We start from the raw sequence: 12,134 nt of genomic DNA on the forward strand, positions 1-12,134 counted from the left end.
GAGAATCATAATGATGTATAAGGGAGGTATCTTAGAGAAAAAGACTGGAAAGATTCTGTGACTAGTTTCTGGTTGATTAAACAAATGCTGAAGATGAGGCTCTTTGGCTACAGAGATATTCCAAAAAATGTTTATCCTGGGAGCCAGGCATCTCATTCAGAGCAATATCAATACTCCAGGAAGCAAGAGCAATCTCCAGAAGGATCTTTGAGCTGTCTCCCTCCTGGAAGCTAAAACAAGAATTCATCTAGCAGAGATGAAATGGAGGCCTTTGGATATAAAAGTGAAGAAAACAATTCTATATAGGAGCTGAACTAAGTTGAGGTTGTCTCTTATTATGAATGAATCATAATTTTTTTGTACTATATGGGAGACATCTTGTTGGGAAGGAGTGTTTAAGATGTTTTAATCTACTAATTAAATGCTTTTTTTAATAATTAACAAATAGTAAGTAAAATTGGATCTTGTTTTCTCAAAATTATTAATTTAATTTTGTGAGGGTAAAGATGTGATCCCACTAAGAAACATTGCTTATGAAAACCTGCCTTTTTCCTACTAAAATTTCTCATTAAGGATATCCACTATGTATATAGATTATTAAACATGGAGTTATTGAGTCCAATTAATTTCTGACTTTTTTTGTCTAGTCTATGTCACTGAAATATTTTTCTATTTTAAAAATTGCTGTAAAATTTTTTGAGTATTATTAATCTACTATGTATTTTTGGGTCTGGGAGTATCTATTTTGGGTTCTTATAGGGGTTCTCAAAAGATTCAGATTAATTAGTGGTTTAAAATCAGTATGTCTTTATTTGGTATAATTTAGCTTATACAAGGGAAAGTGTGAGACTTAATGGAACACTGGGAAGAGGGAAAGATCAACATAATGGGGAGGTAGGGACAACAAAGGAAATTTACAATCCATGAACCTCTGATTTGGTGGTCTCTGCGGCAGGATTGAAAAAGCCTGAAATGAGCCTCTATTTAGCATTTGACATTCCTAGTTTCAGCTCTCTGGTCACGCCTCATAATCAGTGTGATTACAACTAAGTGCTTATTGCCTACACCCTGGCAGCAAACCTGCTGCCCTCACCCCAGGACTGGGGCTGGTGTCTTCCACATTATACCCACAAACTGATCTCCCCATCTAAAGTCACAAAAAAATTCTCGATTCTATGACAGACTGTCCACTTACTGGAATACCCTAGAGAAGGTCAACTTGTAGCAGCCCCCAACCAGGATAGGACCAGAATTTTATATATATGGGTGTGGTCTCAATAGGTCAGTTTGGCTGGTTTTCTGTCATAGATAGGGATGTGTCATGGATGCCTTAGGAGATAGAAGTTTCTAACAGAAGTTTCCAGGAAAAGGAAGTGATGTCAGATAGGAAGAGAAGGAGGTAGGTCTAGATTAGAGGCATTCTGTTAAAAGAGAGACTAAAAATTAAAAAAAAAAACATTTTGGGTTTTTTTTTTGTCTCCTTTAATAATTATTTTTAAAATATTCTTTTCTTTCTAAATTGAGTTTCAGATTCTCTCTCCACCCTACTTTTCTTTCCATCCACTGAGAAGCTAAGCAAAAGGATATCAAATATGCATATCAAATCATGCAAAACCATATTAGCCATATTACTAAAAACAAAAAAAAAAGTGAGAAAATTATACTTAAATTTGCACCCTAACTTCAACATTTCTCTCTCTGGAGGTAGGCAACCCCTTTTCATCATGAATCCCTTGTAATGGTCTTGGATAATTATATTGATTAGAGTGCTAGCCAAGTTCTTTACAGTTGACCACTATTATAACATTGCTGTTCCTTTTCACTTCATTTGGCATCAGTTCATATCAGTTTTGCCATGTCTTTTCTGAAACCATTGCCATATAATTTCTTTTATTTTTGAACTTCATTCATTATTTTATTTCCCCTAATTACAATTTTAACATTCTTTTTCCCCCAAAATTCTGAGTTTTATATAGGTTATGCACATGTAGTCATGCAAAACACATTTCCACCTCATCATTGTTATGGCATGATAATACTCCAACAGAATCATATGCCACAACTTGTTTAGTGATTTCCCAATTGATAAGCATTCCCTCAATTTTCAATTCTTTGCCACCACAAAAAGAGCTGCTTTAAATAATTTTCACATATAGGTCCTTTTCCTTTTTTTATCCCCTGATCTCCTTAGGGATATACACCCAACTAGAATTATTTCTGGGTCAAAAGGTTTGTACAGTTTTACAGTCCTTTAGGTATAGTTCTAAATTGTTCTCTAGAGTGGTTAGACCAGTTTATAACTCCACCATTAATTTATAAAAGTACTTCTTTTTTCTCATTTCTTCCACCATTTGTCATTTCTGATAGCTGTAACATAGTACCTCAGAGTTGTTTTAATTTGTATTTTCTAATCAGTAGTGATTATATGATACCTTTAATTTCTTATTTTTATTTTATTTTTCTCAGTTATGTATCAAGAAAAGGTTTAACACCCATTTAAAAAATTATTAAAGCTTTTTATTTTTCAAAACATATGCAGAGATAATTCTTCAACATTAATGCTTGCAAAACATTGTGTTCCAATTTTCCCTCCCTTCCTCCACTCCTTCTCCTAGATGTCAAATAGTCCAGTATATGTTAATCATGATAGAAATATGTTAAATCCAATATATGTATACATACTTATACAATTATCTTACTGCACAAGAAAAATAAAATCCACTGGAAAAAAATGACAAAGAAAACAAAATGCAAGCAAACAACAACAAAAACAGTGAAAATGTTATGTTGGGAACTATACTCAGTTCCCACAGCCCTCTCTCTAGGTGTAAAAGGCTCTCTTCATCACAAGGTCATTGGAAGAGATCCATGTCCATCAGAATTGATTATCATATAATCTTGTTGTTGCCATAACACTCATTTTTATAAGATTTCAAGTGTCAAATTTTTCTTCCTCTTTGCCTTTCTCCCCTTCCCTTTCCTGAAAATGATAGGCAGTTCGATATAGTTTATAAATGTGCTGTCACATAAAACATATTTCCATATCAGTTATAATTGTGAAAGAAGACGGATCACAGAAAAGGAACACTGGGAAATGAGTGTAAACTGTGAGCATTGTTTTTTTGTTTTGTTTTGTTTTGTTTTTCTTCCCAGATTATTTTTACCTTCCGAATACAATCCTTCCTTTGCAACAACAACAACAACAAAATTCGGTTCTGCACATATATATTGTACCTAGGATAAGATATTTAATTTGTATGGGAATGCCTGCCATCTAGGGGAGGGGGCAGAGGGAAGGAGGGGAAAAATTTGGAACAGAAGGGAGTACAAGGGATAATGTTGTAAAAAAAAAATTACCTATGCATATGTACTGTCAAAAATGTTATAATTATAAAAATTAATAAAAAATTAAAAAAAAGAAGAAAGAAGATGGATCAAAAGGGGGAAAAACCACCAGAAAGAATAAGGTAAGTGAAAAAATATGCTTTGATCTGTATTCAGATTCTATCAGTTCATTACCTAGTTATGGATAGCTTTACCTTCATGAGTCCTTTGTCTTGTTCATTGTCTTGGATCTTTGCGTTGCTGAGAAAGGCTAAGTTAATCATAAATGAGATCAAGCAATGTTGCAGATAGTGTATACAATGGTTTCCTGGTTCTGTTCACTTCACTTTGCATCAGTTTGTACAAATCTTTCCAGATTTTTCTGAAATTTGCCTGTTATCATTTCTTATTACACAATAGTATTCCATTACATTCATATACCATAACTAGTTCAGCCATTCCCCAAATGATAGGTATCCTCTTTATTAGAATATTTTACTACAACAAAAAGGACTCTATAAATATTGTTGCACATGTAGGTCCTTTCCCTTGTTTTTGTTTTTGTTTTTTTTTTCAAATGATCTCTTTGGGATATAGACTTAATACTAGTATTAATAATTCAAAAGGTATGCACAATTTGATTAATTTCTTTTTTTGAAAATTTCCTATTTGTATCCTTTGACTATTTATCAGTTGAAGAATGATTCATTTTTACAAATTTGACTTAGTCAATAGGTTTGAAAGATAATGCTTTTATCAGAGAAATGTGCTGAAAATTTTTTTCATATAAATTCATTGTCTATGATGCCTTTTAACAAAATGTAGTTTCCTTGCTTATTTCTTTTATTTGGATCTGTTTTGGCTTTTGTTTTATCTGGATCACGATTTTTAAAATTTCCACTTTTTTAAAATTCCACTGAAGTAGTAGTAGATTCTGCTTTCGCTCTTTATTTTAATTTTAGGTAAGCCTTTCTGTTTCAAGTGTATCTCTTATAAACATCATATTGTTGGATTATGCTTTCTAAACCATTCTTCTATCTACTTCTATTTTAAAGATGAACTCATGCCATTCACATTTATAATTATGATTATGATTATATTTTCTTTCTGCCCATTTTCTTCTATTTATCTTTCTCTTCCTATTTTTTTCCTATTCATTCTATAAAATATGTTTTGCTTCTGACCACTGCTTCCCTTAATTTATCATTTTCCTACTCCCCCATATTTGCATATCCTTATCCCCTCCCATTTTTCTATTGGATGAGATATATTTCTATACCCAACTCAGTATTATATATATTTTTTCCTTCTTTAAACCAATTCTTATGAAAGTGAGATTCAATTACCACTTTATTTTTCCCTCCACTATAAATGCTTTTCTTTGTGTGCCTTTTTTCCGTAAGAAAAAAATTTCTTATTCTATCATTCCCTTCCTTCTTCTCCCAGTGTATACTTCTTTCTCATCCTTTCATTTTTTGTTTTTTTTGAGATCATCCCAACATTCTAACATAATTGACTCACACCCATGCCCTCTGTTTCTGTATACTCCAACTGCCCTAACAATGATATAAAATTCATAGGAATTACATGTGTCATTTTTCCGTGTAGGATTATGAGTAGTTTAACATTATTAAGTTTCTTATCTTTATTAAATCTTATGTTTATGTTTTTATGCTTCTCTTGAAGTTTTTGTTTGAATATAAAATTCTTTATTCAGTTCTGATCCTTTCATCAGGATTGCTTGAAAATCCTCTATTACATTAAATATCCATTTTTTTTCCCTGAAGGATTATACTCAGTTTTGCTAAGAATGCATTTTTAGTTGTAATCCCAGAACCTTTGCCTCCCAAAATATCATATTTGATGCCTTCTGCTTCTTTAACATGAAAGCTGTTATATCTTATGTGATATAGACTATAGTCTATATTTAGATTGTTTCTTTCTGGCAGTTTGTAATTTTTTTCCCCTTGATCTGGGAGCTCTGGAATTTGACTGTTATATTCCTTGGAGTTTTCATTTTGAGATCTTTTTTAGGAAGTAATTGGTAGATTCTTTCCATTCCTATTTTATCTTTGGATCATTTGGAAGTTTCCCTTTATAATTTCTTGCAATTATATATCTAGGTTCTTTTAAAATTATTATTTTTAGGTAGTCCAATAATATTTAAAATTATCTTTTCTTTATATATTTTCCTAGATCAGTGGTTTTTCCAATGAGATATTGCAAATTTTCTTCTATTTTTTCATTCTTTTGACTTTGTTTTACAACAAAGTTTCTTGATGTCTCGGGGAGTTATTAGCTTCCACTTGCCCAATTTTAAGGAATTACTTTCTTCAGTAAGTTTTTTTTTTAACCTCTTTTTCATTTGACCAATTATGCTTTTTAAGAAGGTCTTTTTCTTTTTCTTTTTTTTTATTATTAAAGCTTTTTATTTATAAAGCATATACACAGGTAATTTTTTCAACATTGACCTTTTGTTCCATATTTTCTCCTCCTTCCCCCCACTCCCTTCACTAGCTGTCAAGTAGTCCAATACATATTAAATATGTTGAAATACATGTTAGATCCAATATATGTATATATATTTATACAGTTATCTTGTTGCACAAGAAAAATCAGATCAAGAAGGAAGAAAAAGAAAAACTGAGAAAGAAAACAAAATGCAAGCAAAAACAACAGAAAGAGTGAGAATGCTATGTTGTGTCTCACACTCAGTTCCCAGTTCTCTTTCTGGGTTTAGATGGCTTCATCACTGCACAAGTAGAACTGGTTTGAATCATCTCAATGTTGAAGAGAGCCATGTCCATCAGAATTGATCATTGTAGAGTCTTCTTGTTGCCATGTATAATGATCTTATGGTTCTGCTCATTTCACTTATCATCAGTTCATGTAAATCTATCCAGGTCTCTATGAAATCATTCTGCTGGTTGTTTCTTACAGAATTATCATTCAAATGCATTCATATATCATAATTTATTCAGCCATTCTCCAATTAATGGGCATCCACTCAATTTTCAGTTTTTGATCACTACAAAGAGGGCTGCCACAAACATTTTTACAAATGTGGATCCCTTTCCCTCCTTTAGGATCTCTTTGGGATATAAGCCCAATAGAAACACTGCTGGATCAAAGGATCAAATAACTTTTTGGGCATAGTTCCAAACTGCTCTCCAGAATGGTTGGATCAGTTCACAGTTCCTCCAACAGTGTATCAATATCCCAGTTTTCCCACATTCCCTCCAACATTGATTATTATCTTTTCCTGTTATCTTAGCCAATCTGAGAGGTGTGTAGTGGTTTCTCAGAGTTGTCTTAATTTGCATTTCTCTGATTAATAGTGATTTGGAGCACCTTTTCTTGTGGCTATAAATAGTTTTAATTCCTTCATCTGAAAATTGTCTTCATATCCTTTCACCATTTATCAATTGGAGAATGGCTTGAACTATTATAAATTTGACTCAGTTCTCTATATATTTTAGAAATGAGGCCTTTATCAGATTCTTTGGATGTAAAAATGTTTTCCCAGTTTATTGTTTCCCTTCTAATCTTGTCTGCATTAGTTTTGTTTGTACAAAATCTTTTTAACTTAATATAATCAAAATTATCTATTTTGTGATCAATAATGGTCTCCAGTTCTTCTTTGGTCACAAATTCCTTCCTCCTCCACAAATCTGAGAGGTAAACTATCCTATGTTCTTCTAATTTGTTTATAATAACATTCTTTATGTCTAGATAATGAACCCATTTCAACCTTATCTTGGTATACAGTCTTAGGTATGGGTCTATGCTTACTTTCTGCCATATTAGTTTCCAATTTTCCAAGCAATTTTTGTCAAATAGTGAGTTCTTATCCCAGATGTTGGAGTTTTTGGATTTATCAAACACTAGATTACTATAGTCATTGACTATTGTGTCTTGTGATCATAACCCATTCCACTGATCCACTACTCTATTTCTTAGACAATACCAAATGGTTTTGATGACTGCTGCTTTATAATATAGTTTTAGATCTGGTATAGCTAGGCTACCTTCATTTGCTTTTCTTTTCATTAATTCCTTTGAAATTCTTGCCCATTTGTTCTTCCAGATGAATTTTGTTGCTATTTTTCTAGGTCAGTAAAATAGTTTCTTGGAAGTTTGATTGGTATAGCACTAAATAAATAGATTATTTTAGGTAGTATTGTCATCTTTATTATATTCACCTCGATCTATCCAAGAGCACTTAATATTTTTCTGGTTGTTTAGATATGACTTTATTTGTGTGGAAAGTGTTTTCTAGTTTTGCTCATACAGATTTAATTGATTCGAAGGACTAAGACTCCAACTGTTGACTGTTCTTGATCATCTATATGTAATAGCAGAGGTCACAAAGAGCTGGGGATCTTCAGGTTTAATACATTCTTTTGATTTTCTGGATTATTGTGGCAAAATTAGAAGCAGAGATTGATGTGTCCAAATGAATTAATGCTTTTTTTTCTTTTGCTGGAGAGATTTTCCATAATACTGGTAGATAATCTATTTGTTCAGTATTCTGTGCTCTATGAGCATCTCATTTCTTTCCAATCCTGAGTGAGTTTCATGGGGCTGATTTGATTCAGACCAGCTACAGCACAGCTATAGCATTTTGGGAAAATCTCCAAAGTTAATTTTCTTTAGATCAGCCTTTGGGTTGAAGGGTTCAGTGCTTCCTTGAAGTCTTTGGTCAGTATGGTTCTTTTTTTTTTTTTTTTTTTTTTTTCTGAGGCTGGGGTTAAGTGACTTGCCCAGGATCACAAGCTAAGAAGTGTTAAGTGTCTGAGACTAGATTTGAACTCAGGTCCTCCTGAATTCAAGGCTGGTGCTCCATCCACTGCGCCACCTAGCTGCCCCTAGTATGGTTCTTTATCTTCCTCATAAGGTCTGGATATAGCAGGTCCAATGGTTACTTACACTAGCTAGCCCCTGAGGTCTTTTTCAACTCTGAGATGCTGTGATTCTGTGTGATCTCACAATTAAATGTCAATATTAAATCATTGTTTGGTCAATCTTGAAGACATATTAAAAACTGATATCTCAAAATTAAAATCATTTTAGTAAGAAAATGACTAAAAATTTCACTTTTAAAGGCTTCCTTGTTCCTACTTTCCATCCCCATTCTAAAACTTTTCCCAACCCAAAAGCCTTTTTGACCTGGAAATAGGACCCAAGGAATTTTACCTCCAGTAGATATTTTTCAAGGATCTTTGAAGGCCTTGAGATAAGTACTTAAAAATGCAATGCTATCCAAGCAATAGCTATAGAATTATTAGCTTCATAACACAAAATTTAGAGTTTTGTGTTAGGAATTAGAATATATAGTTATATATTAGAATGCAACAATATGTAACAAATTAACACAAGAAACCTAAAGAAATTGAAATCCTCCTGTTCTCAAGAAATTAGTAATATTCAGTCAGTTACTAGTTACAAAGGAAATCATTCCAGCACTCCAGCTGTTCCAAGATTAAGAGAGCATGTTATGAGTATTCCCAAGGAGAGGACCTTGAAATGTTTTCAAAACTTCAGAAGTGTAAGTTATTTTAAAATGGATAGAACAAATGTTACTTAAGAAGAATCAATGACACAAAGGATGAGAGGAAATTGTTTTGAAAATCCCCCAAAGTGAAAATTGCTTGAAAAAAAATTGCATTACATAGAAAAATATTTTTTATCATTTTATATTAAAGAGTCTTTCTTTATGTTAAAAAATCATCATCTGTGCTTCTATATTATATAATAAAAATAAATTCAGTTACTTCAGCTCAAAAATTGGAAATATTTTTCCTATTGATTTTCAGTTTTAATTTAGAATGGAAAGGAAAGGAAAGAATGTAATTTTTGCACAGGGCAAAGTATGCACTTTGATTAGACCTCCATATTCATTTCTAAGCACAAAACACAGGTGCAGTTTTCTCAAGATCCAAGATATAAAAGCATTCCAATATCTGACTATGATTTTTTTTAACTAGCTTGGTGCTAACTAGCTTGATGCTGAAATTAATTGGATTGAACTAAATGGATATTTGGCATAGCTCACAGTTCAGTTATTGTTTTGTTTTTACACTTGACTATGCAATTAAAACTTCTTTGGAGATGCCCTGATTTTGAACTCTAAATAAATAAATAAATAAAGATGACTTGCTTGTAATGCTTGCTGTGTTAACACATAGTTTCCTTGAAAACAAACAAGTCATCTATGTGTCTTAAACAAATTTAAGAAGAAGATTTGAATAAACAATAAATTCATTACTTACAAGTGTCCCTGAGAAGATCCCAAAGAATAAAGATGGGCATGTTGTATATTGAATGGGGACCAAAAATGAAGGCAGATAGGCAATGCAGTGGATAGAGTACTGGGCCTGGCATCAGGAAGTTCTGAGTTCAAATAAGACTTCAGACATATGAGCAAGTCATTTAATCTTTTGTTTGCCTCAGTTTTCTCAATTGAAAAAACAGGGATAAGAATACTTCTTTGACTTGTGAGGATCAAATGAGATAATATTATACAAAGTACTTAGCCTGGGAAGTGGTAGGTGGTTAAAAGTAAGGTGCTTATTCTTTCCCTCTTCCCAAGGTCTTGAAGTGACAAGATATAATCTGACAGGGACAACAGAAAACAGCCTTTCATGATCCCCTTAGTTTTTAGGGCTTTCTTTCTCCTATAATTTTCAAGTGTATTTTTATCTTTTTACATGCTACTTTCCCCTAGGAGAATGTAAATTCCTAAAGAACAAATTGTTTTTTCATTTTTTGAGCATCCCCAGTGCTTTGTACAGTGTTTTGCATTTAAATGGTTAATAAATGCTTGAGGAATTTGATTGCTTCATACAGTAAATGGTGATGGGGGAACAGAGACAGAGAGAGACAGAGAGACAAAGACAGAGACAGACAGAGAGAGAGACAGAGACAGAGACAGAGACAGAGAGATGGGGGGGGGCGGGCAGAAGGAGAGGGAAGGAAGGAGGGAGAGAAAAAAAGAGTGGGGTGGGAAAGAAAGCAGTTTGGAAAGATTCTTTTCCTGTCTGTTAGGAAGGGAAGTACACAGCCAAAATTTACCTATCTAATATTCTCCATGGTTTCACATAGACATGTTATCTGCTTTCGTTAAAATATAAGCTTCTCAGGGGCAGATTTTTAAAAATTATTTTTATGTTTTTGGCCATAAAACTGTGTATACACTTTGATCCAGCAGTGACATTACTGAGTCTGTATCCCAAGGAAATCATAAAGGAGAGAAAAGGACCCACATGTGCAAAAATATTTGTAGCAGCTCTTTTTGTGGTATCAAAGTTCGAAAATGAGTAGATAGATGGCCATCAATTGGTGAATGACACGGAGTGAAACAAGTAGAACCAGAAATACATTGTATACAATACAGCAAGATTGTATGATGATGAACTATGAAAGACTTGGTTCTTCTCAGTGATTCAGTGATCCAAGGCAACCTTAATAAACTTTGGATAGAAAATGCCAACTGCATCCAGAAAGAGAACTATGGAGATTGAATGTAAATCAACACACACTATTTTCACTTTTTTTTCCCCTTTCTTTTTCTTAATTGTGATTTTCCCCTTTTCTTATTTTTCTCTCTCAACATGATTCTTAAAGAAATATATATTTAAAAAGTTAATATACATGTATAATAAGGAAAAAAAGTTTAAAAAAATACTCTTTAAAAAAAGTTGTTTGGGTTTTTTTTACCTTTTTTATTCCTAGCACCTAGCACAATGTAGCTCATAGTAGGCATACACTAAATGCTCCTTGATCATTGATTAACTGTAGCCAGAAAATAAACATTTATTAAGCTCCTGATGTGTGCAGGGTATTGTTCTAAGAACCAGGGATGCAAAAAAAGGCAAAAGAGAGTTCCTGTGCTCAAGAAGTTCACAAGATAATGGGGGTGGGGTGGGGGAAGAAGGGAGGAGAGAAAATAAGGAAACATGAACAAACAAGCTTTATACACAATAAAGAGGAAATAATTTACAAAGGAAAGACACCAGAATTAAAAGGGAGGGGGAAAGATTTCTGACAGAAGATGACTTGAAGGAAGACAGGGAATCCAGGAGGAGGAGATGAGGAAGAAGAGCATTCTAGATAATGGGGAGCAGCCAGAGAAAATACCCAGACCATGTGACAGTGTCTTTTTCATGGAAAGCTAAGAGGTCAGTGTCACTGGATCAGAAAACGTGTGTGTGGAGGAGACACAAGGTGAAAGACTGAAAAAGTAGAGGAGGAATATTAGGTTATGAAAGGCTCTGAATGCCAAGTAGAGGGTTTGTGTATTTGAGGCCATAGAGAGCCACTGGAGGTATTTGAGTTGGAAAGAGTAGTCTGTCAAGCCTTTCTCTTTAGAAAAATCCCTTTGCTGGTTGAATGGAAGATGAATGGGAGTGGAAAGAAACTCAAAGCAGCAGCAGGATATTGCAATAGTCTCAGCATGAGATAATGAAGGTCTGCACCAGGGTGCTGTCAATTTCAGAGGAGAAAAGGGGAAGTTTTTAAGAATTCCTGAAAGGGATGCAGAAAAAGCTTTTGATAAAATCCAACATCCATTTCTATTAAAAACACTTGAGAGTATAGGAATAAACGGTCTTTTCCTTAAAATAATCAGTAGCATCTATTTAAAACCATCAGTAAGCATCATATGTAATGGGGATAAACTGCAACCATTCTCATTAAGATCAGGAGTGAAAAAAGGTTGCCCACTATCACCATTGCTATTCAATATTGTATTAGTAATGCTAGCTTTGGCAATAAGAGTGGAGAAAGAGATTAAAAGAATTAGCGTAGGT

This window comes from Sminthopsis crassicaudata, chromosome 3 (assembly GCF_048593235.1).
Source record: "Sminthopsis crassicaudata isolate SCR6 chromosome 3, ASM4859323v1, whole genome shotgun sequence".
Lineage (NCBI taxonomy): Eukaryota > Metazoa > Chordata > Mammalia > Dasyuromorphia > Dasyuridae > Sminthopsis > Sminthopsis crassicaudata.